Source organism: Coenobita brevimanus, chromosome 30 (assembly GCF_032717465.1).
Source record: "Coenobita brevimanus isolate Jiangsu-jjx chromosome 30, ASM3271746v2, whole genome shotgun sequence".
NCBI lineage: Eukaryota > Metazoa > Arthropoda > Malacostraca > Decapoda > Coenobitidae > Coenobita > Coenobita brevimanus.
Window position 1 is genome coordinate 15772577 of NC_136983.1, and position 10461 is coordinate 15783037.

A 10461-nucleotide genomic window follows, 5' to 3' on the forward strand; every position below is an offset into this window, starting at 1 on the left:
ACAGGAGACAAATACACCGGGCTGCCAGACGCAAAAATATTATCCTTGCCTTTCAGCGTACTAAATAATTATTTCTCTGCATATTGAAATTACTTAATTTCTCCTTAAAAATTGCCAAATTGGAAAATTTTTCTTTAGTAATCGAAATATCGATACCTCGGCACAAGTATCAATACTTAAGCTTAGATAGCTGGTATCGAAAGTATCGATATTTTGGTATCGATATGACCACCGGTACTGAGGATGTGTCTGACTACCATTCATCTTTTGTACTGTATTTGTGGTTGCTCACTTTTGGTATTAGCAGTCCCCCAATTATTTATCAGAACAATAGATTTGGCTCTATGATTTCGTCTTGTCATCTTCCAGCACTCTTTCTCTTCATGACCCTTTATATTACAAAACTTTAAAAAACTTGGAATCTTTGGCAACAATTTCCCCATCTCTTTGGTGTTAGTAATATGCTCTGGGGTTACAGTTATTCCAGTAATCATCTAATTTAATCCTGGTTAGCAAGACGATGATTCTACAGAATATAATTAGTCCACTCTTCTTTATCTACCCAATGATTGAGGGTCTGAATAATATTTGTGGATGTTATAATTATCAGTCACAACAGCTGCCTGAACCAGGTTATCCATCCCTTTCTCAACTAAGTGAGTGGCAACATCTATCTGTCTATCTACAGCCAGATTCCTTAATCCCGTGAGGGGTGGCCTCAAACAAAGCGCCTCCATGTCACCCTGTCCCCAGCCATTTCGCTGCCCTTCCCCCAGCTGACACTCCTCTCTCTCATAGACCTCTCCACTCTATTCCTCCATCTTATGCCCGGTCTCCTTTTCCCTCCCCCCCTCCACCTCACTCACATACTGTATACTCTTCTGGTTAGTCTCTCGCTTTCCATCCTCTCCAGATGGCCAAACCACCTCATTGTATTTCTGCTAATGCTTTCTGTCTCATCCACATACATACTGCAACACTCCTGCACATCCTCATTTGCCAGTCTGTCTCTCCATGTAACCCAACCTGCTCCTCTCAAATAACTCATTTCTACTGCTCTCACTCTTGACTAGTGTCCTTCCAACAAGGTCCAAGCTTCGCTTCCATATGTTAAAGTTGGTGCCACAATACTACCATGCAGTGACTATTTTATTTCCTTGCTCACTTCCCTATTTCTTATCACTGCTCTCAAAGAACCAGCAACCTTTCTTTCCTGTTGTACCCTTTCAAGCACTCCATATCCTCAAACTTATGTCCTTTCTCATCACCCTACCGATGTACTGAAGTGCAACATCCTTGGCGGTATTCCTAGTGAAGTTTGCCAAAACAATACGTTCACTCAACTTAGTAAAATCTTTGTTAATTTTCTTAGAGAGCAACCACTGATCAAATATATCTTGAAGTACTCGAGCATTTTCACATGGGTGTGATTAATTTTTTTGTAAGTGGTTTTAACCCATGGCGTCCCGGGGACGTACTTCCACGTCCTCACGTTTTGTCACAGCTAATCCCAGGGACGTACTTCAATGTCCTGCAATTGCAAGGTTCATAATTTCCACAATTTTCAAAATTCGCGTGAGATTTTCGTTTCGCCCGGGTACCCAAGCCTCCCCTACCTGCCGCCAGGCGGGCAGCGTCCTAGACTCCGCGTGACCCGCGCTCGCCCTTGTCTCGGTCACTCACCTGCTAGCAGTGACCCAGGTCAGACATGGCGCGGAAAGGTCTCTCAGACGAGGAAATCACATCCGTCCTGGAAGCCTTCACTGGAGACAGTGATTCTCCACTCGATGATGATGTGGTGGATCGTGATTACGTCCAGCCAGAGGAAGAAATAAGTAGCAGTGATGAGGAGGTCCCTTCGCCCCGAAAAACGCGGTATGTGACATACCGTAAGGCAAGGGAAGGCCAGCCTGCTCCCCAACCACGTGCACAGCTATCTCTCCATCCCGAATCTGATAAGGACGAGGATGAGGACGATGAGGATGACGGAGGCCTAGGACGTGATATCGCCGCGTGGTTGGGAAAAGAGAAAATATCACCACGAGGATCAGAAGGTGGGGCGAGACGACACATAAGGTATGGTGAAAGTACTTTGTCTGGGGAAGTGGCAAGTGGTGTGGTGGGATTGCTGGGAGAAAGGGAAAGTGTTGTGGTGGCAGCGCGGGGTGAAAGTGAGAGTGGTGTGGGGGTAGTGCGGGGTGAAGGGGCAAGTGGTGTGAGGGAGGCAGCACGAGCACGTGGTGCTCGTAGGCCTAGGGGAGAGGAGGTTGAGTCCCGCCCCAGCACGTCTTTCGCCCCTGTCTATTCCCAAACTTCCTCCCCACAGCCCCAGGATGTGGGGAAAGGAAAGAAAGGGAAGGGAAAGGGTAAAGGAAAAGGGAGAGGGAAGAGAAGTACGAGTGATGAGAGGCGCCGCTCTCCACCTCCCCAACCTCCCCCACCACCCTCACCTCCCCACCCTGACGAAGGGGACGATGGTGACGTGGCTGGAGACGGTGGTGTCACGTGGAACTGGGAAGATGGGAGTAATTTTACTCCCATCATTCACCCTTTCACTGAGGAGTGGCGGTCAGGTTGCACGGCTCCAGGTGTAAATGCAGGTTCGTCACGGTTGGATTTTTTCAACTTGTTCTTTGGTGAGGCGTTTGTGGGACGCATAGTTGAACAAACTAATATTTTTTCACAATCACAGCGCCGTGAAAGTGAACGTTTGGGAACCACGAGCAGGCATTCCGAACAGTGTGACTATTCCGTGACTATTTCAGAGATGTTCCTATTTTTGGCCCTGGTTATCTTGATGGGTGTGGTAAGGAAAAACCAAATTCCTGCCTACTGGACAACTGACCCAATCATCCTCACACCTTTCTTTGGAAAGGTGATGGGTCGTAACCGATTTCAGTATATTCTCGGCCGCCTCCACTTTTTTGATGCAGATGATCCAGCCAATGCAAATAACACCGATAAAATGAGGAGAATTAGGCTGGTATTTGATCATTTACGGGAAATGTTCCGCTCCTCATTTTATCCCTACAGAGACCTCGTCATAGACGAGAGTCTTGTGTTGTGGAGAGGCAATATTTCCCTTAGGCAGTACATACCCAGCAAGAGACACCGTTTCGGGTTCAAGATCTTTGTTATGTGTGACTGTAAGACTGGTTATGTGCAAGACATAGTCTTGTACACGGGTGCACAGACAGATATAATAGAAGATCGGAGTATAGGACTCTCTGGGGCCGTGGTGAAGACAATGATAGAAGAGTACCTTCATCGTGGTCATGTGTTGTACCTGGACAACTGGTACACTAGCCCTCTTCTCGCTAGGTTCCTCCACCAACACGACACCGGAGTCTGTGGTGCAGTCAAGAGAAAACGTCGCCATATGGTCAAGATAGGGAGGAAACTTGACAAGAACGAGGTGGTTTTCTTCCAGGCCAATAACATCCTTGCAACCCTGTGGAACCACAACAGGGAAGTTTGCCTCCTATCAACTGTTCACAGCCCCCTGATGCACCGCACAGACTCCGTGGATCACCATAGCGAGAGGAGGCGCAACGTATGGAAACCAGAGTCTGTACTTGCCTATAATCTGAACATGAGGCAAGTTGATCAGTCAGACTCGATGATTTCAAGTGTTGACTGTGCCAGGACCACGATGAAGTGGTACAAGAAACTCTTTTTCCACTTGCTCGACATCACGGTCCTGAACGCCCACTACCTGCACGCAATGACCACCGGAGTATCCGAGACCTTTGAGGGGTTTGTGAGGGAGCTGGCACGTGAAATAATCGCCAAGCATGCCCAGGACAGACCCACACACTGCACCCGCACCCCCCGGGCTGCTCAGACTCCCCTACGTCTTGCAGGACGCCACTATCCCAGCGCAATCCCTTCCGAACCAAACCGTCGTAAACCCCAGCGTCGCTGCCATGTATGTAGGCACTCGACAGTCAGACCATCCACTCAGAGAAAAGACGCAAGATACGAGTGTGTCGAGTGCAATGTTGCGTTGTGCGTTCAGCCTTGTTTCAAGGAGTATCATAATTTCCTACACTACTGAAACTGTGTGGGAAGGCGAAATGACGCTCATTATAATGGTAAGGCCAGACAGTAGGTGCTAAGTCAAATATAAAGTTGAAACGGGTGTTATTTTTTCAGAAAAGTAATGTATAAGATGAGAATTAGTGTAAGTGGAAAGAATTGTTATCAAAACTACACCCACTGTGTAAATCTGGTCAGTAGAATATGTGATAGCAAGGAAATAAAGTGGAAACGGGTGTAATGTTAGCATGAATAAAACGTATAAGTTGAACATTACTGTAAGTTGTCATAATTGATGTCACGAGTACACCCACATTCTGGTCAGTAAGTATGTGATAGGAATTATATACAGTGGAAGATGTTGTAATGATAGTAGTAAGGTATTTTATAAGTTGATTACTAGTGTAAGATGAAACAAATGATATCGCGATAACACTCCCTGTGTAAGTACGCGCAAATATGACGCTCAGTTCCATCGTAAGTTCAGAAATGATGTGATATCAATTATATCAAGTGTTTACATGTACAATGTTAGTGGAGAATTATTATATAAGTACAAAAATAGGTTGTAAGTTGAAATAGTTGTCATAGCGACTTCACCGTGTGTGTTATTATGCGCTATTATTACGCTATATATTTACGTAAGGCCTGAAATAATCTCAAAACAGTTCTATAAAGTTGAAAAGTGTATAATAATATTAGAAAAGTATTATGTAAGTAGAAAAAGCACAATACGAGTTGAAACAACAGTCACAGCGAGTTCACTCACTACGTAAATAAGCGCTAACATTACGCTAAATGTTATCAAAAGGCCTGTGAATACGTAAAAACAGTTCAATAAAATATAAAATGGTATAATGTTATTGTAGAAGTAGTATGTAAGTAAAAAAAATTATATGTATCGAGGGTGCCACAGGAAATGATTGATTGATTTTAGAATGTTAGCGATTCATCGTGACTAAGTTGGCCGATTTTGCTCATTTCGCACGATGGTACAATGCTTATTTCTGCTCTATTTTTGTATAAAATCCAATATACTCTTTTATCACATGTTTTTATGTTTGTAATAAATTCATTTCCACTTACTTTCATTGGTTTCCCAGACTTATAATACCATAGAAAACGTTTGAGGCTCAGACTGCCTAGGGAGAACACGGGGCCAGGTGGGACCAAGGCATACCTGGTTAAGCTAATTAGGGACCCCGGGGACCAATTTCTTTGCCACCGACCATTGTTTCTGACCAAAAGCGAAAGTTTAAGCAAAAAAAAAAAAAAAGGTCGAAAAATGGTCGGGATTGGGGGGTGCCAGTGGTCGAAAAGTGGTCGGGACGGGGCGGGTTAAGCTTGAGCCTGTGGGCATCTAGTACAAGTTAATAAGCCCTGAGAATTGCATCCTTCCTCATAATCAGCACACTGGTTAGTTGATAAAACAATATAGGCCTCTTGTGTCTTACTCTTAAGTACACTTCACAGTAATATTGACCAAGAGTCCCAAGGCCAGGAAAGATGACATTTGGAAGTATTTAGTGACATCTTGCCCACTAAAAGGGAGGGACTAATTTAACGTCCTTGGTAACATCCACTGAGTCACTGGGAGTACTGTCAAGCTGCCTCAGTCTGTACTCGTGATCTATATAGCCTATTTAATCTGATCTGAGAAGAAACAAGCCTTAAGGTTTTGAAATCTGGCAGCTGACTGGTTGTCTGAGTGCATTCATTTTTAATGACTCATTTTGAATTATATTTAATACATGGGTTTCAATAACGTTTGATGATCAAAACGCCCAAATAAAATGTTATATATGGTTATTTGGATACATTAATTAGGAATGGGGCCTCACTAAGTTTGCCTTGTTCAGGCAAAATAACCCTTTCGCGTGTGGGTAAGTTAATAAGTTTTGTGGGACATGACAAGCCTGCTTTTCTCCCCTTCCTACCCCGCCCGCCGCGCACTCCAAATATGTGTATTCTCGGCTTATTTTCACCACCCAAACATATTTATTTTGCCACAAAACCCACATATTCCTATTCGTTGATGTTTGTTCTACGCGATAAGCAAAAAAAAAAATAATAAACACACACGCTATACATACGTTAGGGCCATGTGAATAAACATTTAAGAGCATACATTTCACTTTGCAACATCATAAGTCAGATGTTTACTACTCAATCTCTACATGTTATACAATCATTGGAAAGAGAATTTTATTAGCTTTCGAATGCCAGAGGTCCCAGTTTGATACGAGGTATGGTGTTCGAGTAATAAGCGAGAAAATAAAACCCATTTCTGACAGACAACAAATTGTTTTATTCGGGGAGCTCTAGTGAAAAACTTTTCGTGCCACTGTCATGTTTTTATTCTATCTTCCTATGCAGAATTTATTTGGCTTTCATTTGGGCCCACAACAGAGATCCTAGGCCTCATAGTTTTCGAGAAAAATTAAAAAAACTACGGTGCACCCATGCCGTGTCATGACTGTAAGGCAGTTTCCTGCCTTCCTCTAAGCTACTGCACGTATTTCACCAATTCTTTGTACACTAGATATGCACACTATATTCACATGATTCACTGTCACTATCATTATAGCAGAATACTCACATTTGGTGCAGGGTAGAGGCAATGTAGTTGATTAGAAGCAGTAGCATAATCTTCATTGGGCCAACAGTTGATAATGACCAGGATGCATCACAAACACCAAATATCCTATTGCGAACACCAAATCTAATCACAACAGTGCCCAAACACTATATATAAGCACTACTGGTATAGTGAAATGTGTTGCATTACCAGGATGGGAGTAAGAGTGGAAATTTAAATAAACAGAGCCATGCAGTACCTTCCTCACTCACAGCTCATTTGGTACTGAATAACCTGTCTGCTCTCTTGCTGGTATTGGGACCCACAGTTGCCAACTCATTACTTTTGACAAGGATTAGGGAAGCTATGATGCCTCCAAAAATGACGCCGATCGGCCAGAAACTTTTCCTCTGACGAATATATGAAAATGACGCCAAAAGAGTCAACGAGTATAGTCGCAGCCACACCCATATGATGACAAACGCGTCATCATGTACGAAGGGGTTAAGGTAAATTATGTCATTACTGCGACATTATACAAAAACTTAACTAGTAAAACATCGGAATTGCAAAGAAAGTCGTCTGGAAGACACGGGTGAAGCCATACCACATCACAACTCTGTCGTAAGTTTATTTGGGCAATTTTATCATCAAACATTTTTTAAATCCATATTTTTAAAAAATCAATAAAAATGCATTGTTAATAATGAATGAACTAGGACAACCAATCAGTTGCCATCTTTCAAAAGCTTAAGGCTCGTCTCTTCTCAGATCAAATCAAACTGGCTATAGTTCAAGTTGTTTCTCTTGTTCATGAAGTTGTCTCATTTTCAAATGAATTTTGGCTAATTTAAGTTGTGCATTGATGCTAGACTTTAAGGTATTAAATGACTACATTCTGACCAGTACCATCACTGTGAATGGGTGGTACTTCACTCACCGTAACCATTGTGTCCTCATTCAGTCTAAGTAGATTAGGCTTATTAATTTGCTGGTAAATTTCGTGCTTAAGACCTAAGCAATCAGATTAGCCTAAGCTTAGATTTAGTAAGATGTTTCAACTCAGACTGTCTAGGATCATTTTGCAAAAATGCTCGTACATCATCAAAGTTTTGCCAGCACATTGATAGATAATTATATAATTAGGTTCAGAGCAAAGTCACAGTGCTACCCTGGCTGAGATCGCCATTTTATTCCTGTTACTAACCGTGCAGGGAGATTTCTGACTGAGGGTTAAATCAGAGACAGTGACAGTTAAACAAATGCACCTTACTTTAATTACAAAAAACCTACACACTATATCACAAATTGAGGTTCTTTTATAAAATAAGCATGTGTACATCAAGACTCTTCTAGTGCAATTATAACCACTTACAAACTTAAAATCAATCACTATTCATCTAACAGAGTAATGAATGGGAACAAATATATTACTAAGCTCCTATGGACAAGTTACGTACAAAATCTTAACTTTCAATTCCATGTCTTCGAGTTCTTTTTACACACTATCACTAAACTAAGTGAGTGACTTAGAGGGGGCTGGAAACAAAAGAGAAGTAGTTTTACTACGTCCAGTCACTGTTTAGGTATCCCAGCAGTCACACCTCTTTTCCTCCCCCGACCAATCTGAACATTACCATCATATCAATTTCCAATAATCTCTTCAAAAGGGTGGTCACACCAGGTTATTCAGCTGGGGTTGACTGGAGCATTCTCTGGGGATGGATCTCATCTCTTGGGTTCGTCTCCACCTCCGTTTACCCAATGTATTTCGTTGCTGGTTGACCCTTTTCATTTCTGATATGCTGTGCTCCAACTGGGTCTCAATTGAATCGACACTGAGGGAAACTTGAGTCAGGACTAGCCAAGATAGGATGACTTTGCACAGGCACTTCACATGGTTAAACCCATATAAATGGTCAGTGGCAGTCACCCGAAATAGACTTTGCACAAGCAAAGATAGGCTTGTAACGTCCACGCCCAGATTAACAGCAAACAGCTCCAGCAACACCATGAAAACGAAATAAAAAGACGCATACGGACATCATGAAAAGTTGCGTACCAGTAAGCATGAAATGAGAAGTGTATAAAAAAGTATAATCCTAGCTATGACGTATGGCTGCCAGACCTGGATGCTGGCAAAATCAATGGAAAACAAACAAACCCAGCTGAGAGAACAGTAGAAAGGTCACGGTTAGGAATATCTTTGAAAGACAAGAAGAGAGCAACTTGGGCGAGAGAGCAGACTAAAGTAAAAGACATTATAGAAGTTATAAAGCAAAAGAAATGGAGATGGGCAGGTCATGTACCACAAATAAGGGCTAACCGATGGAGCAAGAGGTTGACTGACTGTACTCGAAGAGAGTGCAAACGTGGCAGATAAGGGCCAGGCAAAAGGTGGAGAGATGAGAGAGAGAGAGAGAGAGAGAGAGAGAGAGAAGCTTGCAAGAAAAACCTGGCAGAGATCGACTCTGTCAAGGATTTTGTGGAGAAGTCTGGGGGAAGCCTTTGTTCAAAGGTGGACTTTCAGTGTTTGTTGTTGTTGCTGCTGCTGATGATGATGATGATGATGATGAGGATCCATACAGTAGGCGAGTTCCAAGTATGCGATCCCCCTTATACACGAGGACCTTTTTTTTTTATTTTAATGTAGGCCTATTTTTTATTAGTACGTGAATTGACCTCCTTGTAAACGAGACAGGCAGCAAAGAGTGGCCCAAATCCGGGGTTACCTCGAGTATGCGACTTTGCCCCCCAAAGAAGCGATAATGGTTACTTACGCTCCACCCACCTTGTGACATCGATGCTGCACAATCGTCATGTGATGCCCATATGCGCAGCTTGGAGGGTGGTGAGAGTCCTAGATGAGGAAATACACGTGCACAGAGGGTACACTTGCTGTTCCGGTTATGTCCCCGTGTACTCTGAGGCTATTTTTTTTGTGAGCCAGGATGTCTGCCTCCTCCTCCAGGAAGAAGAAGTGCATCACCCATGCCATGAAGATGCAAGTCATTAGGAAGAAGGAGAGTGGGAAGGGTAACAATGCCATTGGCAAGGAACTAGGCTTGGGAGAATCATCTGTGCAATCTATATGGGCTAACAGGGAGGCCATAAAGAAGACCGTGAAGACATATGGGACGGCAGCATTGGATGGGAGAAGCAGGCTGACCAACCAGGCTATAATTCTTATGGAACGGTACCAGGCTGCATTTATCCTGGGGAAGGAGAAGGAAGGAGTTCCACTGAACAGGTGCTACATCAAGGACCAGGTCAAGATTTTCTTCAAAGCTGTAGCTCTGAAGCTTGCTGTAAAGAAACCATTTAAAGCCTCCGTGGGATGGCTTTGCTGTTTTCTGAAGAGGAAGGAGCTACATAACATTTGCCTCACGGGGAAGCGTGCATCAGCGGATGAAATGGCGGCCAGAGATTATCCAGCCATCCTATAGGGGATAATCGACAAGGGCGGCTACAGCAGGGACCAAATTTATAACACTGATGAAACAGCCCTATACTACAAGGCTATGCTGAAGTGTACTTATATCAGTAAGCAACAGCGCCAGGCCCGGGGCAGAAAAATTGACAAGAGCAGGATAACAATCATGTTCTCTGTGAACTTATCAGCCTCACACAAGATGCGTCCTGTTGTGGTGCATACCGCAGCACATCCCAGATGTTACAAGAATCTTCACTGCATGGATGACAGCGGGGTATACTGGTACAGCAACTCCAACGGTTGGATGACAAGTAGCATCATTTCCAAGTGGCTGTTGCGTCACTTCATCCCTGATGCCAAGGCTAAATCCCGGGAACTTGGCATACCCTTCAAGGTACTTCTTGTCCTCAAC

General features: G+C 43.4%; 1 pseudogene; it reads left to right on the top strand.

Moving 5' to 3' along the window:
• The window catches only part of LOC145395242 (uncharacterized), a 49365-nt pseudogene extending 39303 nt beyond the window's left edge, over positions 1–10062 (top strand).
• The last annotated feature ends 399 nt before the right edge of the window (positions 10063–10461 follow it).